This window comes from Stenella coeruleoalba (assembly GCF_951394435.1).
Source record: "Stenella coeruleoalba genome assembly, chromosome: 3".
NCBI classification, from domain to species: domain Eukaryota; kingdom Metazoa; phylum Chordata; class Mammalia; order Artiodactyla; family Delphinidae; genus Stenella; species Stenella coeruleoalba.
The window spans coordinates 49,678,017-49,694,525 of NC_137148.1; the positions used below are offsets into that span (position 1 = coordinate 49,678,017).

Consider the following 16,509-nt stretch of genomic DNA (forward strand, 5'->3'; position numbering starts at 1 on the left):
ATCAAATATGTATCTTACAATATTTTTCTCCCAGTCTGTTACTTGTCTTTTAATTCTTTTAACAGTGCCTTTCACAGAGTAGAAGTTTTTTTTTAGTTCCTGTTTTGTTGAGATATTGAGATATAATTGATATACAGCACTGTATAAGTTTAGGGTGTACAGCAAAATGATTTGACTTACACTATCCTGAAGCTATTACTACAATAACTTTAGTGACCATCATTCATATAGATATCAAATTAAAAAAATAGAAAAAAGTTTTTTTCCTTGTGATGTGAACTTTTAGGATTTACTCTCTTAGCAAATTTCACATGTAATTGAAATATAATCAATTATCTTTATCATGTTGTACATTAGATCCCTAGTACTTATTTATCTTATAACTGGAAGTTTTTTTCTTTTGACCACCTTCATCCAATTTCCCCTACCCCCACCCTCTGCCTCTGGTAACCACAGATCTGATCTCCTTTTCTATGAGTTCTTTGTTTATTTGTTTGTTTTTGAAGTATAACTGACTTACAACACTATGTTGGCTCCTGGCACACAACATAGTGATTCAATATTTCTATACATTTCAAAATAATCACTGTGTTAAGTCTAGTTACCATCTGTCACCATACAAATATATTATATTATTATTGACTATATTCCCTACATTGTACCTTGACACATTTATTTTGTAATCAAAAGTTTGTACCTCTTAATCTCCCTTAGATATTTCTCTCCTCCCCTCACCCTCTCCCCTCTGACAACCACCGTTCTCTGTATCTATGATTCTATTTTGTTATATTTGTCCATTTGGTGTTTTTTTAGATTCCACATATAAGTGAAATCATATAATATTTGTCTTTGCCTTATTTATTTCACTCAGCACAATACCCTCTAGGTCCATCCATGTTTTTGCAAATGGTAATAATTATCTTTTTATGGCTGAGTAATATTAATATTCTCTCTCTATACATAGAATACATATAGTAATATTTTATATATATATATAATATTGAATTGCTGGGTTATATGGTAGATCTATTTTTAATTTTTTGAGGTACCTCTGTACTGTTTTCCATAGTGGCTACACCAATTTACATTCCCACCAACAGTGCATGAGTGTTCCCTTTTCTCCACATCCTTGTCAACACTTGTAATTTGTTGTCTTTTTGTTAATCGCCATTCTGATAGGTATGAGGTGATATCTCACTGTGGTTTTGATTTGCATTTCCCTGATGATTAGTGTTGCTGAGCATCTTTCATGTGCCTGTTGGCCATTGTATGTCTTCTTTGGAAAAACGTCTATTATGGTCCTCTGACCATTTTTTAATCATGTTGTTTCTTTGTTTGGTGTTGAATTGTATACGTTCTTTGTATATTTTGAATATTAACCCCTTATTGGGTATATTATTTGCAAATATCTTCTCTATTCAGTAGGTGGTCTTTTCATTTTGTTGATAGTTTCCTTCACTGTGCAAAAGGTTTTTAACTTGATTTAGTTCCATTTGTTTATTTTTGCTTTTGTTTCCCTTGCCTGAGGAGACATATCCAAACAAATATTACTAAGAACAATGTTAAAGAGTGTACTGCCTGTTTCCTTTTAAAACTTTTATGGTTTCAGGTCTTATATTTAAGAGTTTAATCCATTTTGAATTTATTTTTGTGCATGGTATGAGAGAGTAGTCCAGTTTGATTCTTTGCATGTAGCTGTCCAATTTTCTTGATATCACTTATTGGAGAGGCTGTCTTTTCCCCATTGTATATTCTTGCCTCCTTTGTTGTAGATTAATTGCCCATATAAGTATGACTTTATTTCAGGGTTTTCTATTCTGTTCCATTGACCTATGTGCATATTTTTGTACTGGTTCTGATTAATGTAGCTTTGTAGTATAGTCTGAAGTCAGGGAGCCTGATTCTTCCAATTTTGTTTTTCTTTCTCAAGATTGCTTTGGCTATTCAGGGTCTTTTGTGTTTCCATGCAAACTTTAGAATTATTTGTTCTAGTTCTGTGAAAAATGCCATTGTTATTTTGAGAAGAGTTGAATTGTGTCTGTAGATTACCTTGGGTAATATGGTAATTTTAACAATATTAATTCTTCCAACCTAAAAGCATGGTATATCTTTTCATTTGCTTGCGCCATCTTCAATTTTTTTTTTGTCATAAAGTTTTCTGAGTATAGATCTTTGCCCTCCTTAGTTAGATTTGTTTCTAAGTATTTTATTCTTTTTGCTGCAATTATAAATGTGATTGTTTTCTTAATTTCTCTTTCTGATTGTTTGTTCTTAGTGTATAGAAACACAAAGAATTTCTATATATTAACTTTGTATCCTGCAACTTTACAAAATTCATTGATGAGTTCTAGTAGTTTTTTGGTGGTGTCTTTAGGATTTTCTATGTACAGTACCATGTCATCTGCAAAAAGTGACAGTTTTACTTCTTCCTTTCTAATTTGGATACTTTTCATTTCTTTTTCTTGTGTGATTTCTGCATCTAGGATTTCCAATACTATGTTGGATAAAAGTGGAGAGAGTGGGCATCCTTGTCTTGTTCCTGATCTTAGAGGAAATAATGTCAACTTTTTACCATTGAGTATGATGTTAGCTGTGGGCTTGTCATACATGGCCTTTATTATATTAGGTACGTTCCCTCTGTACCCAATTTTTCGAGAGTTTTTATCATGAATGGATGTCGAATTTTGTCAAAATCTTTTTCTGCATCTATTGCAATGATTGTATGGTTTTTATTCTTCAGTTTGTTAATATGGTGTATCATATTGATTGATTTGTGAATGTTGAAAAATCCTTGCATCCCTGGGATAAATTCCACTTGATCATGGTGTATGATCCTTTTAATGTACTGTTGGAATTGATTTGCTAATATGTTGTTTAGGATTTTTGCATCTATGTTCATCAGCGATATTGGCCTGAAATTTTCTTTTTTTATGATGTCTTTGTCTGATTTTAGTATCAGGGTGATGCTGGCCTCATAGAATGAGTTCAGAAGTATTTCTTCCTCTGCAATTTTTTGGGATAGTTTGAGAAGGATAAGTTTTAACTCTTCTTTAAATGTTTGGTAGGATTCACCTTTGAAGTCATCTGGTCCTGGACTTTCGCTGCTTGGGAGTTTTAAAATTATTGATTTAATTTCATTACTGGTAATTGGTCTGTCCATATTTTCTATTAATTCCTGATTCAGTCTTGGGAGATTGTTCATTTCTAGGAATGAGTCCACTTCTTCTAGGTTGTTCATTTTATTAGTGTATAATTATTCATAGTGATATTTTCTGACCCTTTGTATATCTGTGCTGTTAGTTGTTACTTTTCCTTTTTCATTTCTGATTTTATTCATAAGAACCCTCTCTCTTGATGAGTCTGGCTAACGGTTTATTGACTTTATCTTTTCAAAGAACCAGCTTTAGTTTCATTGATCATTTCTATTTTTTAGGTGTAAGGTTAGTTTGTTTATTTAAGATTTTTCTTTTTTACTCAGGTATGCTTGTATCGCTTTAAACTTCCCTCTTAAAACAGATTTTGCAGTGTCCCATAGATGTACTTTTTTTTTTCTTTTTAACATCTTTATCGGAGTATAATTGCTTTACAATGGTGTGTTGGTTTATGCTTTATAACAAAGTGAATCAGGTATACATATACATATATCCCCATATCTCCTCCCTCTTGCATCTCCCTCCCACCCTCTTATCCCACCCATTTAGGTGGACACAAAGCACTGAGCTGATCTCCCTGTGCAATGTGGCTGCTTCCCACTAGCTTTCTATTTTACATTTGTTAGTGTATATATGTCCATGCCACTCTCTCACTTTGTCCCAGCTTCCCCTTGCCCCTCCCCATGTCCTCAAGTCCATTCTCTAGTCTACGTCTTTATTCCTGTCCTGCCCCAGTGTTCATCAGAACCATTTTTTTTTTTAAGATTCTGTATATATTTGTTAGCATATGATATTTGTTTTTCTCTTTCTGACTTACTTCGCTCTGTATGATGGACTCTAGGTCCATCCACCTCACTACAAATAACTCAATTTCATTTTTTTTAAGGCTGAGTAATATTCCATTGTATATATGCACCACATTTTCTTCATCCATTCATCTGTTGATGGACACTTACATTGTTTCCATGTCCTGGCTATTGTAAATAGAGCTGCAATGGACATTGTGGTACATGACTCTTTTTGAATTATGGTTTTCTCAGGGTATATGCCCAGTAGTGGGATTGCTGGGTCATATGGTAGTTCTATTTTTAGTTTTTTAAGGAACCTCCATACTGTTGTCCATAGTGGCTGTATCAATTTACATTCCCACCAACAGTGCAAGAGTGTTCCCTTTTCTCCACACCCTCTCCAGCATTTATTCTTTGTAGACTTTTTCATGATGGCCATTCTGAGTGGTGTCACATGGTACCTCATTGTAGTTTGATTTGCATTTCTCTAATGATTAGTGATGTTGAGCATCTTTTCATGTGTTTGTTGGCAATCAGTATATCTTCTTTGGAGAAATGTCTATTTAGGTCTTCTGCCCATTTTTGGATTGGGTTGTTTGTTTTATTGTTGTTGTTTTGTATTCCTTTTATTTCTTTTTATTCTCTGTTTGCCATGACTAGGACTTCCAAAACTATGTTGAATAATAGTGGCCAGAGTGGACATCCTTGTCTTGTTCCTGATCTTAGTGGAAATGCTTTCAGTTTTTAACCATTGAGAATAATATTTGCTGCGGGTTTGTCGTATATGGCCTTTATTATATTGAGGTAGGTTCCCTCTATGCCCACTTTCTAGAGAGCTTTTGTCATAAATTGGTGTTAAATTTTGTCAAAAGCTTTTTCTGCATCTATTGAGATGATGATATGGTTTTTATTCTTCAATTTGTTAATATGGTGTATCACATTGATTGATTTGCGTATATTGAAGAATCCTTACATCCTTGGGATAAATTCCACTTGATCTTGGTGTATGATCCTTTTAATGTGTTGTTGGATTCTGTTTGCTAGTATTTTGTTGAGGATTTTTGCATCTATATTCATCAGTGATATTGGTCTGTAGTTTTTTTTTTGGTAGTATCTTTGTCTGGTTTGGTATCCGGGTGATGGTGGCCTCATAGAATGAGTTTGGGAGTGTTCCTTCCTCTGCAAATTTTTGGAAGAGTTTGAGAAGGATGGGTGTTATCTCTTCTCTATATGTTGATAAAATTCACCTGTGAAGGAATCTGGTCCTGGACTTTTGTTTATTGGAAGATTTTAAATCACAGTTTCAATTTCATTACTTGTGATTGGTCTGTTCATATTTTCTATTTCTTCCTGGTTCAGTCCTGGAAGTTTATACCTTTTTAAGAATTTGTCCATTTCTTCCAGGTTGTCCATTTTATTGGCATATAGTTGCTTGTAGTAATCTCTCATGATCCTTTGTATTTCTGCAGTGTCAGTTGTTACTTATTGTTTATTTCTAATTCTATTGATTTGAGTCTTCTCCCTCTTTTTCTTCATGAGTCTGGCTAATTCTTTATCAATTTTGTTTATCTTCTCAAAAAACCAGCTTTTAGTTTTAGTGATCTTTGCTATTGTTTCCTTCATTTCTTTTTCATTTATTTCTGATCTGATCTTCATGATTTCTTTCCTTCTGCTGACTTTGGTTTTTTGTTTTTTTTTTTTCTTCTTTCTCTAATTGCTTTAGGTGTATGTTTAGGTTCTTTATTTGAGATGTTTCTTGTTTCTTGAGGTAGGATTGTATTGCTTTAAACTTCCCTCTTAGAACTGCTTTTGCTGCATTCCATAGTTTTTGGTTCATCATGTTTTCATTGTCATTTGTTTCTAGGTATTTTCTGATTACCTCTTTGATTTCTTCAGTGATCTCTTGGTTATTTAGTATTGTATTGTTTAGCCTGCATGTATTTGTATTTTTTACATATTTTTTCCTGTAATTGATATCTAGTCTCATAGCATTGTGGTCGGAAAAGGTACTTGATATGATTTCAATTTTCTTTTTGAAATTTACCAAGGCTAGATTTGTGACCCAAGATATGATCTATCCTGGAGAATGTTCCATGAGAACTTGAGAATAATGTGTATTCTGTTGTTTTTGGATGGAATGTCCTATAAATATCAATTAAGTCCATCTTGTTTAATGTATCATTTAAAGCTTGTGTTTCCTTATTTATTTTCATTTTGGATGATCTGTCCATGGGTGAAAGTGGGGAGTTAAAGTCCCCTACTATGATTGTGTTACTGTCGATTTCCCCTTTTATGGCTGTTAGTATTTGCCTTATGTATTGAGGTGCTCCTATGTTGGGTGCATAAATATTTACAATTGTTATATCTTCTTCTTGGATTTATCCCTTGATCATTATGTAGTATCCTTCTTTGTCTCTTTTAATAGTCTTTATATTAAAGTCTATTTTATCTGATATGAGAATTGCTACTCCAGCTTTCTTTTGATTTCAATTTGCATGGAATATCTTTTTCTGTCCCCTCACTTTCAGTTTGTATGTGTCCCTAGGTCTGAAGTGGGTCTCTTGTAGATAGCATGTATATGGGTCTTGGTTTTGTTTCCATTCAGCCAGTCTATGTCTTTTGGTTGGAGCATTTAATCCATTTACATTTAAGGTATTAATTAATATATATGTTCCTATTCCCATTTTCTTAATTGTTTTGGGTTTGTTATTGTAGTTCTTTTCCTTCTGTTGTGTTTCCTGCCTAGAAAAGTTCCTTTAGCATTTGTTGTAAAGGTGGTTTGGTAGTGCTGAATTCTCTTAACTTTTGCTTGTCTGTAAAGGTTTTAATTTCTCTGTCGAATCTGAATGAGATCCTTGCTGGGTAGAGTAATCTTGGTTGTAGATTCTTCCCTTTCATCACTTTAAATATGTCCTGTGACTCCCTTCTGGCTTGCAGAGTTTCTGCTGAAAGATCAGCTGTTAACCTTATTGGGATTCCCTTGTATGTTATTTGTTGTTTTTCCCTTGCTGCTTTTAATATTTTTTCTTTGTATTTAATTTTTGATAGTTTGATTAATATGTGTCTTGGCGTGTTTCTCCTTGATTTATCTCTGCACTTCCTGGACTTGATTGAGTATTTCCTTTCACATATTAAGGTAGTTTTCAACTATAATCTCTTCATATGTTTTCTCAGTTCCTTTCTTTTTCTCTTCTTCTGGGAACACTATAATTCGAATATTGGTGCATTTAGAGTTGTTCCAGAAGTCTCTGAGATTGTCCTCAATTCTTTTCATTCTTTATTCTGCTCTGTGGTAGTTATTTCCACTATTTTATCTTCCAGGTCACTTCTCTCTTCTTCTTCCTCAGTAATTCTGCTATTGATTCCTTCTAGATTATTTTTAAATCCATTTATTGTGTTCATCCTTGTTTGTTTGCTCTTTAGTTCTTCTAAGTCCTTGTTAAACGTTTCTTGTGTTTTCTCCATTCTATTTCCGGGATTTTGGATCATCTTTACTATCATTACTCTGAATTCTTTTTCATATAGACTGCCTATTTCCTCTTCATTTGTTTGGTCTGATGGGTTTTTACCTTGCCCCTTCATCTCCTGTGTGTTTCTTTGTCTTCTCATTTTAAGTTACTGTGTTTAAGGTCTTCTTTTTGAAGGCTGCAGGCTTGTAGTTCCCGTTGTTGTTGGTGTCTGCCCCCAATGCCTAAGGTTGGTTCAGTGGGTTGTGTAGGTTTCCTTGTGGAGGGGACTGGTCCCTGTGTTCTGGTGGATGAGTTTGGATCTTGTCTTTCTGGTGGGCAGAATCACGTCCAGTGGTGTGTTTTGGTGTGCCTGTGACTTTATTATGATTTTAGCCAACCTCTCTGCTAATGGGTGTGGTTGTGTTCCTGTCTTGCTAGTTGTTTGGCATAGGGTGTTCAGCACTGTAGCTTGCTCGTCGTTGAGTGGAGTTGGGTCTTAGCAATGAGATGGAGATCTCTGGGAGAGCTTTCACCATTTGATATTACATGGAGCCAGGAGGTCTCTGGTGGACCAGTGTCCTGAACTCGGCTCTCCCACCTCAGAGGCACAGGCCTGACACCCGGCTGGAGCACCAAGACCCCGTTAGCCACACCACTGAAAAGAAATGGGAGAAAGAAAGAATGAAAGAAAAAATAAAACACAAGTTATTAAAATAAAAAAGTTATTAAAAATATTAAAAAGTAATTTAAAAAAGAAAAAAAGAAAGAAAGAAAGAAGAGGGCAATCAAACCAAAAAAGAAATCCACCAACCATAACAAGTGCTAAAAACTATACCCCCCCCCCAAAAAAAAAGTATAAACAGAACGTTAGGGCAAATATAAAAGCAAAGCTATACAGACAAAATCACACAAAGAAGCATACACATACACACTCACAAAAAGAGAAAAAGGAATAAATATATATATCTATATATAAAAAAATGAAAAGGAAGAGAGCAACCAAATCAGTAAACAAATCTACCAATGATAATAAACTCTAAATACTAAACTAAGATAAACATAAAACCAGAAACAAATTAGATTCAGAAAACAAGCCCCAAGTCTACCGTTGCCCCCAAAGTAAACCACCTAAATTTGGGGATGATTCGTTCTCTATTCAGGTATTCCAGAGATGTAGGGTACATCAAGTTGATTGTGAAGATTTAATCCACTGCTCCTTAGGCTGCTGGGAGAGATTTCCCTTTCTCTTCTTTGTTCACACAGCTCCTGGGGTTCAGCTTTGGATTTGGCCCCACCTCTGCATGTAGCTTGTCTGATGGCATCTGTTCTTCGCTCAGACAGGACAGGGTTAAAGTGGCAGCTGATTAGGGGGCTCTGGCTTACTCAGGCTGGTGGGAGGGAGGGTTATGGAATGCGGGGCAAGCCTCTGGTGGCAGAGGCTCGTGTGACATTGTAACAGCATGAGGCATGCCAGGTGTTCTCCCGGGGAATTTGTCCCTGTTTCATGGGACCCTGGCAGTGATGGGCTGCACAGGCTGCTAGGAGGGGAGGTGTGGATAGTGACCTGTGCTTGCACACAGGCTTCATGGTGGCTGCAGCAGCAGCCTTAGTGTTTCATCCCCATCTCTGGTCTCTGGAGCTCATTTAGGCAATGCTCTGAATCCCCTCTCCAAGCATACCCCGAAACAATGGTCTCTTGCCTCTTAGGCAATTCCAAACTTTTTCCTGGACTCCCTCTTGGCTAGCTGTGGCGCACTAGCCCCCTTCAGGCTGTGTTCACACAGCCAACCCCAGTCCTCTCCCTGAGATCTGACCTCCGAAGCTGGAGCCTCAGCTCCCAGTCCCCACTTGCCCTGGCAGGTGAGCAAACAAGCCTCTCAGGCTGGTGAGTGTTGGTCAGTACCGATCCTCTGTGCGGGAATCTCTCCACATTGGCTTCTACACCCCTGTTGCTATGCTCTCCTCTGTGGCTCTGAAGATTCCCCCTGCCCCCGCCCACCCCCCGTCTCCGCCAGTGAAGGGGCTTCATAATGTGTGGAAGCTTTTCCTCCTTCGCAGCTCCCTTCCAGAGGTGCAGGTCCCACCCCTATTCTTTTGTCTTTTCTTTTTTCTTTTGCCCTACCCAGGTACGTGGGGAGTTTCTTGCCTTTTGGGAAATCTGAGGTCTTCTGCCAGCATTCAGTACATGTTCTGTAGAAGTTGTTCCACATGTAGATGTATTTGTGATATATTTGTTGGGAGGAAGGTGACCTCCATGTCTTATTCCTCCACCATCTTGAAGGTCTCCTCCTGTCCCATAGACTTTGGATCGTTGGGTTTTCCTTTTCTTTTGTCTCCATGTATTTTTTGATTTCTTAAGTAACCCATTGCCTGTTTAGTAGCATATAGTTTAGCCTCCACGTGTTTGTGTCTTTTGCTATTTTTTTTCTTGCAGTTGATATCTATTCTCATAGTGTTGTGGTCAGAAAAGATTCTTGATATGATTTCAATCCTCTTAAATTTATTGATACCTGTTTTGTGGTCTGGCATGTGATCTACACTGGAGAATGTTCCATGTGCACTTGAAACGAATGTGTGTTTTGCTGCTTTGCATGGAATGTTCTCTCTCTATATCTGTTAAGTACAGCTGGTCTAATGTCATTTAAGGCCAGCATTTTCTCGCTGGATCATCTATCCATTGATGTAAGTGGGGTGTTAAAGTCCTCTACCATTATTGTTTTACTGTCACTTTCTGCCTTTATGTCTGTTAATATTTGTTTTATGTGTTTAGGTGCTCCTTTGTTGGGTGCGTATATATTTACAATTGATATATGTTCTTGGATTGCTCCCCTGATCATTTTATAATGTCTTTCTTTGTCTCTTATTACAGTCTTCATTTTAAAGTCTATTTCATCTGATATTAAATTGCTATCATTTCTTTCTATTTCCCATTTATACTTTTTCCATCCCCTCACTTTCAGTGTGTGTGTGTCTTTAGATCTGAAATGAATCCTCTGTAGGTGGCATACATGTGGACCTTGTTTTTGTATTCATTCTTTTGATTGGAACATTTGGTTCATTTACATTTAAAGTAATTATTGATAAGTATGTACTTATTTCCATTTTTTTGGTTGTTTTTGCAGTTGTTCTTTTCTTCTTCTTTTACTCTGTACCCCCTTATGATTTGCTGACTATTTTTAGTGTTATATTTGGATTCCTTTCTCTTTTTACATGTGTATCTATTATAGATTTTTGGTTTGTGTTGCCATTATATATATGATTAAAGTTGCTGATTTCTTTAGTTTGAAGGTATTTTAACAACCCTGCATTTTTACTCCCCTTCCTGTATATTTAATATTCTGATATCATATTTTACATTTTTTTGTTTCCTTTAACTACTTATTGTGGATATAGATGATTTTACTACTTTTGTTTTTTAATTTTCCTAGTAGCTATATAAGGGGTTGATTTTGATTGGGATTCTGTTGACTCTATAAATCAAGTTGGGAAGACCTGAAATTCTAAAAATATTGACTTTTCTATCCATGAACATGGAATATCTCTCCACTTGTGTAGATTTTTTTGTTTAATTTCTTTTATCAGTTGTTTGGTTTCCTAATATAGACCTTGTACTTCTTTTTTTACCCTTATGCCCAAGTATTATTATTTTTTGGCACTAAGGCAAATGTTTGTACCTTTAATTTCAAATTCCTATTGTTCACTGCTGGCATATAGAAAAGTAACAATGTAGATTCTTCACTTTTTATAACAATATGTTAACTTTATTACCTACACATCTGGTTTCCAAAGTTATGTTGATTTCCTCTCAAACATATAACATCTGTTATTCAGGGACTCAGTAAGAACTAAAATCCAAATTGACTACTAATGAACTTCTTAAAAATCCTATCCAAGTTAAGTTGGGGAGAAATAATGATCCATTTCTAGATCCTCTGCTCTGAGAAGAAAAACTTCTTGTACTTCAAACTCAAAAAAGTTGGTCATAATCCACCTCAATCAATCCCTGTAAATTTGCTTCTTTAACTACACTTCTGAAAGCTACCCACTGGGAACATCATCACTTGGCTGAAGGCCAGGCAATCAGCAATAGCCTCACTATGACTGACTTTTAGAGACACTTCTACTGCTTGAAATGCTTCCACTTTTAGAGACACTTCCATAACTACTAAAGATCAACTAATTCTGAGTCATTCCGAGTTCTGAAAGTCTAACAGTCCCCAAAATCTCTGCTTCCCCAAACCCTGTATAAGATCAGCAACTTGCTTTGATCAGTAATACTGAACTCTGTTCATACAGATCTCTCTTGCTTACCAGATAATCCATTAAACTTTTTGTTTCAAATGTAAAGTGGTAACCTCTTTTGTTGAGAGCTTTTTTTTCCTGTTATCAATTAAGCTACCTAAAACAGCACCTGTGGGGGCTTCCCTGGTGGTGCAGTGGTTGAGAGTCCGCCTACTGATTCAGGGGACACAGGTTCGTGCCCCGATCCGGGAAGATCCCACATGCCACGGAGTGGCTAGGCCCGTGAGCCATGGCTGCTGAGCCTGTGCGTCCGGAGCCTGTGCTCCACAATGGGAGAGGCCACAACAGTGAGAGGCCTGCATACGGCAAAAAAATAAAATAAAATAAAATAAAAATAAAACAGCACCTGTGGATTGCATTGTTTTAGAGCCAGGTGGAAACTCTTAATGGAAATATGATTTTACTATTTTCTTGGCAATTTTTTTTGTTGTAAATTTGTGTAAAACTCAGTTACATGAATATAGTTTCCATATCTTTTGTAAAACAGCTATTTAATTCATTGCTCAATAGCTAGTTAAATGTTCTTTATATAAAGAAAAGTTTTTAAGTTCCTCTTAGAGTTTAATGCTAGGTAAAATTGTGTCTCCTGAGCAAATAAATGATTTCCTCTTTTCTTTGGCTGCCATGAATCTCAACACTACAATTTCTAATCAGTTATAAGACTTAATTTCTCACTTTAAGATTATATTCTTAACCATAAATGATACATGACTTTCATTTATTTTCATGTTTTTTATTGTTATAATCCTTATCATAATGGTTTTATTGCATATGACTTTTGCTTAACCTACATTAAAAATCCATGTTTGGGACCAGGTATGGAAAAAAATTTATAATACATTTCTTTTTGAGGAACATTATGATAATACACTAGTATTTGCATACTTCTTGTTCTTTCCAGGCACTTTCACCTTTGATAATAATCCTTTATTTTGTTTCTATGATATCTAGAGTTTGGCAGCAATATTTTAATGAAGTCAGTCAAATGAATTTATAGTTTTACAAATCATTTCTAACATTGATATTCTTTAGAACAAAATTCTGTGTGAAAATATTAATTCTCAGTGTAACTGGTAAAAGTTATACCTCCACAGCAGTTAGTTGGCCAACTGCACAATCACCTTTGAAAGTGCAACAACTTTAATAGCAACATTGTACAAAAATAAAAGGCAACATCTTAACCTTGAAACTTTGGTGCTAACAATGGAAATCAAAATAAACACTTCTAAGTGTTTATTTCACTCCTCTATTCAGCAAGGCAACAGGTTAGTTAATGGAAGAATTTGACATCCTGCGTGGAAGAATAGCTTTCAGGGCATATATAACAAAAAGTACATCCTAAATATGAGACTGATTTTGAGTCTGATATAAATTTTCCTGTTTCCATTGCAGGTTCCTTACCATTCACAAATCCAACAACTTGCATTAGGGTGCTTGAAACTAATTTGTTTGGCTGGAATTATAGTCATTGCTGTTATTATGTATAGTTTTTATTTTCCTTTTTTAAAAAAATCAATTCTGAGGTTTTCCTGGTGGTGCAGTGGTTAAGAATCCACCTGCCAATGCAGGGGGCACGGGTTCGAGTCCTGGGCCCGGAAGATCCCACGTGCCACAGAGCAACTAATACATGCATCACAACTACTGAGCCTGCGCTGTACAGCCCACAAGCCACAACTACTGAAGCCCGCATGCCACAACTACTGAAGCCTGTGTGCCTAGACCCCATGCTCCGCAACAAGAGAAGCCACCACAATGAGAAGCCTGCACACCGCAATGAAGAGTAGCCCTTGCTCACCGCAACTAGAGAAAGCCTGCACGCAACAACGAAGACCCAACGAAGCCAAAAATAAATACAGAAATAAATAAATAAATTTATTTTTAAAAAGTATTAAAAAAATCAATTCTATCTATCTGGCTGCATCAGGTATTAGTTGCGGCCTATGGGATCTTTCATTGTGGTGAGTGGGCTTCTCTCTAGTTGTGGCACATGGGCTCTAGAGTGTGTGGGTTCAGTAGTTGAGGCACACAGGCTTAGTTGCCCTGCGGCATGTGGGATCCTAGGTCCCTGACCAGAGTTCGAACCCATGTCCCCTGCATTGCAAGGCAGATTCTTAACCACTGGACCACCAAGGAAGTGCTTAGTTTTTGTTTTCGTATAACAAACACAGGTCTTATAAAGAGATGGAATAAATCATGGTGCCCATGGTGGGGCTTAAAGTGGTGGTGAGAAAGACTTATTCTACTGTATATTTCTTCCCTTCTTCCCTAGATGCCATCCTGCTTAAAATTCTGTCTTTAGAAGGGTTGCAGGGAGGGGTGCAGTGGAAGAGAGATGTGAACTACCTCTTCCAAATTCTAATGAAATGTAATAAAAGATTAAGCAGAATTGACATCATTAAGACCAATTATTCTTTTTTCCAGGAAATATAGTAGGTACTTCTGGGGGATGAAACACAATAAATTCCTATTTCCTGAGGACATACAGATTACTGGATCTTTTCTGAGGCACAGGATGATAGGGTGAGGAAGGCAATGGCAGGGGATGTTTGAGAATCCTCTAAAATTAGGTATGTGCAGAAACAGCAGTCTTTAGAAGAAACAGCTAGTAAATCTGCTCCTGATTAGTAGTGGACTTAGGTTTGGATGAAAAGGGAGGGTTAGTTCTAGTTCCAACAACCTGAACTTCAGGAAAGGAAGGAAAGAGGCAATCTTTGCCTACTTCCTAAATCTTTCTTAAATGACCTTGTTTTTAAGGAATATAAGGTTTAGCTATTCTAAAGTGCCAACATGGCAACAAATACAATACTAGACAAGAAACCACCTATTTTTCTAATAAAGAGAGGAAAATTGTTGCAAAAGAAAGTGTTTCTGCCTTTCATAGATGTCTCCACCTGTTCCTGAAACCACTGGAATTGAAGTTGGGAGGCATCTGTTTTTGTCTTGTCATCTCTGCTGATTTTCTCAGCTACTCAGGATATCCCCAACATCATTTACATCTCATATACAGAGGTTTTCTTAGGATGAGGCCAAGAGAGGCTCCTTGGGCCTGCTTTGAAGACCCTCACTATGAGCAGCTGGGAAACCACCACTGAAGATGAAGAAATTGGCTCTACCATAACTATTTTTTTAATTCCAAAGTTTTATTTTATTTTATTTTAGTATTTAAAAAAATATCCAACTTATTAGGTTTCCTCATTGAAAGCCAAGGCAAAGCAGGTAATATACTTTTATCCACCCAAGGCTGTCCTTTGGTGATTTCTATTCCTATTTAAAATGACCGCTAACGCCACGGAGTCGCGCAGAGACTGAGGCTCGGGTGCACTTAAGATTCGGCTCCACCCATAACCCACCGCCAGGGCCGAGGAAGGCACTGCTGCTGGAGGTGTAATGGACGTTAATCCTGCTCTGCAAGAGGTGCTGAAGACCAACCTCATCCACGATGGCCTAGCACGTGGAATATGCGAAGCTGCCAAAGCCTTAGACAAGCGTCAAGCCCATCTCTGCGTGCTTGCATCCAACTGTGATGAGCCTATGTATGTCAAGTTGGTGGAGGCCCTTTGTGCTGAGCACCAAATCAACCTGATTAAGGTTGATGACAACAAGAAACTAGAGGGATGGGTAGGCCTCTGTAAAACTGACAGAGAGGGAAAACCCGTAAAGCGGTTGGTTGCTGTTGTGTGGTGGTTAAGGGCTGTGGCAAAGAGGCTTAGGCCAAGGATGCCATCGAGGAGTACTTCAAATGCAAGAAATGATCAAATAAAAACACTGGGCTCTTGTTCCTCAAAAAAAAAAAATTAAAATTAAATAAAATGACCACTGATGTATATTGTAACCTGAATCACATGGGAGCTACTTATAGTGATATCCCTACTCACACTCCATAGTTAAATTTACATTTATTGAGGACCTTTAACGAGCCATCTGCTTCATATTAGCACATCAGCAGCAGAAGTACCACTGCCACCAGTATAACAGCTGCCATTTATTTAGAAATAACTATGCGTCAGAACCAAAGCTAAAGACTAATTTTATTTCATCCAACTCTTACATAAACTATGGCAGGTAACATTATCCTCATTTGATGGAAGAGAAAACTGAAGCAGAAAGAGTCTCAGTAATCTGCACTAGGTCGCAGAGATAACAAGTGGCAAGAATTCAATCCTTATGACACTGCAGTTTACAACTAAGGACATTGAGGCCCAGAAAGACCAGAACCAAGGGGACACAGTAAATGGCAAATTGGAAATCAGTTCTGTCAGAACCCTCAAAAAACATGTTCTTTCTATTGTATCATATATCTTTCATTCTGTGTTTTGTTTCTCTGCCCTCTCTGAAGTATAGGAAGAGGAAATAAAATTTGTAAATTAAAAGGTTTTGAAATATTCTGGAAGGTTCCATTTTATGAATAGGCATAATTCTCTGCCTGAGTCCACATTTTAGAAGGAACATGTCAGGTATGAGTTGCTGGCTTGGCAGTGGTCTCAAGCATATGTTACCTGGTGACCTCAGTGTTGCCAGTTAATCACTGGCATATGAGCCAACACAAAGTTACTTTTTCTTTTTCAATTTTTTTTATTGAAGTATAATTGATTTACAATGTTGTGTTAGTTTCAGGTGTAAAGAATATATATTCTTTTTCAGATTCTTTTCCATTAAATTTAGGTTATTGCGAGATATTGAATATAGTTCCCTGTGCTATACAGTAAGTCCTTGTTTTTTTAATCTATTTTATGTGTAGTAGTGTGTATCTCTTAATCCAAAACCCCTTTTGCCCCTTTGGTAACCATAAAATTTTTTTTCTAACATTACTCAGCCATA

At 36.7% G+C, this 16,509-nt stretch overlaps 1 pseudogene across 1 annotated transcript; it reads left to right on the forward strand.

Moving 5' to 3' along the window:
• Positions 1–14,715: 14,715 nt before the first annotated feature.
• On the forward strand, positions 14,716–15,443 carry LOC307184591 (small ribosomal subunit protein eS12-like; annotated as a pseudogene). Its single transcript has one exon. The product of its transcript is annotated as a small ribosomal subunit protein eS12-like (transcript).
• The last annotated feature ends 1,066 nt before the right edge of the window (positions 15,444–16,509 follow it).